We start from the raw sequence: 2947 nt of genomic DNA, 5'->3' as shown, positions 1-2947 counted from the left end.
AAAGGTAGTTCTCAGTGCTCATGCCTCTCTTTTTAGCAGAATGAGATCCCCTGAGATGCTCCACTCAGTCCTACTGAGCAACGATCTTCAGAGGGCTCTGTTTCTAGAGGGGCAGAGGCTTTTCCTCTCGTTCAGGGGTTTTATTGGGTGCAACAAATCACGTTGGGGATAGGTGGACTCTCTGGGTTGTTCAAGTCACATGTACTGAATTTATTTCCCGATGCTGGGCCAGGAATCCTGGCACTTGGGTTTTTGTTCTAGACTCTGATGCCAATTAAAGTAATGGCACCAAGTGGGGGTTATAGCCCTAGCAAATTGTCTCTACTGCAGGGGGCTTGCTACAGGTGGCAATCAAAGAAAATTTAAAGCAAAGGTCTTTTCCAATTTTTGAAGGAGTTTGGGTGACTACTAACAATATTCTACCCCCCCAAATATATCACATTTTTAAGGATTAAGAAAATTAATCAAATACTAATCAATCTTGAGAGTTAATCAACTAAATTAAGGCTCTGCGGGGACCAGCCTCCCAGCACCGACCCTGAACAAAGCACTTCCCCTCCCTGAGTCTCAGGCACAGTTGTTTAGAAAATGAAGACATTGTGTCAAAGCATCCCTGAATATCCTTCTAGTTGGTTTAAGGAATGTAAATAAAGCTAGAAGGATTTGAAACGAAAGCAATTATATTTTGCTCCTTTAATTCTACCTATATATGCTGAACACATGGCCTTATGTTGGAAGAGATGTTAAATCTCACAAATTAAGAGAAAAGAGCCAGCATTTTTGTGGCAGGATAAAGAGTCATATCTGAAAAGATAAGTCCTCCTCCAGCCCTGGCGCACTTGCGGTTCCTTGAAAGACAGCTCCCGCAGCACATATGCTGCCTTCAACAATAAACGCTCTGTGCCAGAATGCCACAAGGAACAGTGATTTCTCACTCACCCAGTGTCTTCCCAGGAACACGAGAAAGAACACAAGAGGCAATGACCGGAACAAAGGTGACTTGGTTTCTTTGTCAGTTACGATGCGTTTGCTCTTAGAGCCCTTGGTCAGCATGGGCACTGTCACGTCCTGAAACGGCAGCCTGGCACCACCAGGCACTCGGCCTTCCCTCCAGTAACATCCTGGAGGGTGGGCCTCCCACCGTGGCCTGTAATGCTGCAGACACGTGGATAAGGCACTTCAAACCAGCAAAAACCAAGCAAACAAAAGTGTTCAAAACACGCATACTTTCTTTGTTCTCAGTAAACACTATGGCTGGGTACAATAAGAAAACAAGTTAGGTGCACCTGGGTGGCTTAGTCAGTTGAGCGTCCAACTTCGACTCATGTTATCATCTCGGGGTTCATGAGTTTGAGCCCCGTGTTAGGCTCTGTGCTGACAGCTTAGAGCCTGGAGCCTGCTTTGCAATCTGTGTCTCCTCTCTCTGCCCCTCCCCCACTCATGCTCTGTCTCTCAAAAAATAAACATTAAAAAAAAAGAAGAAAAGAAAACAAGTTAGCAAATTTCACTCTTAAGAAAAAATCATATGTACTTTCTATGTACTATAGGGGTACTAAGTCCTTTACTAAAGTATTACCCAATAGGGTAGCCATGGGAGCCCATGTGGTGATATAAATTTACATTAGTTAACAGTAAATAAAATTAACACTTCAGTTCTTCTGTCACACTGACGCATTTTTGGTGCTCAGTAGCCACATGTGAGGAGTAGTCACCACCCTGAATAGCACAGATGATAAAACATCTCCATCATCTCAGAAAATTCTACTGGCCACAGCTGGTCTAAAAAGCTGAATAGGTCAAAGAACAATAACCCATGAAACAACGAGTCTGCCTCCCCTGTCACTGTTTACTAGGACAAAATTTTAGTTCGTTGGCTGAATTTTTATTGGTTGGCTAATCCTCTACCTCTTCTGTTTTCTTTAGCTTTGGTACTTTACCTCACAGCTTACGTTCAGCTGTTAAGTAATCAAAGTCCCAGCATTAAAACATAAGGACAGCACTTCTTCCATGTCGGGAGCTCCTCCTGGTCTGCCAGACAACCCAGTTCACTCCCAGTTTATGCCCAGGAAGCTCCACAGCCCAGTGCTTGACTTTGTGGGTCTGTACGCCGAGGCCTCACCTCAGTCTTTCTTTCTGGGAGCAAACCAAGTCATCTGCTCTCCCTGTCTCCAACACCCACTCTTTAATTACCTCCCTCAGGTTTTCACTGAATGAGTGACTCAGCAGAATGACTTTTTAAACGAGCTTTCATATTTAGCAATTCATCCCACATGCAAACTGGGACTGGAGCTGATTTCTTAAGTAAACACACCGAGATTTTTATATCAAATTAGTGTTTTTTATTCCAAATAATCACCCTGGCAGGTAACATACTTCTGCCAATCGGGCAGCCATTGCTCAAGTCACAGCTAGAATATTTCTCAGGGAATTGGCTAAGGTATGTGCAAGTGTAAAATGGAATTGTTTTTGAGGAGGGATATGGCTACCTTCCTGCCTCCATGTCCTTAGGATGTCTCCTTGAAAACTGAGAGGTCACAGAACTTTGGATTTTATAAAGCAAGGTCACAGGTCTACTGAGTCTTGCAAGTATAAACACATAGCTCCAAAATTAAGAGTCTCTCGGGGCGCCTGCCTGGCTCAGTCGGTTAAGCATCCGACTTCGGCTCAGGTTATAATCTCGCGATTCGTGGGTTTGAGCCCCGCATCGGGCTCTGTGCTGACAGCTCAGAGCCTGGAGCCTGCCTCCGATTCTGTGTCTCCCTCTCTCTCTGCCCCTCGCCCACTCGTGCTCTGTCTCCCTCTGTCTCAAAAATAAATAAACATTTAAAAAAATTTTTTAAAAAGTCTCTCATGAGGCACATAGGAGACAATCACAAGGTATATTTGTCTGCCTTTCATAAAGGTAAGATATTTTAGCTATTCTTTTTACTATACAAATTTGTGAGCT

Source organism: Prionailurus viverrinus, chromosome D3 (assembly GCF_022837055.1).
Source record: "Prionailurus viverrinus isolate Anna chromosome D3, UM_Priviv_1.0, whole genome shotgun sequence".
NCBI classification, from domain to species: Eukaryota; Metazoa; Chordata; class Mammalia; order Carnivora; family Felidae; genus Prionailurus; species Prionailurus viverrinus.
This window is presented reverse-complemented; position numbering follows the sequence as displayed.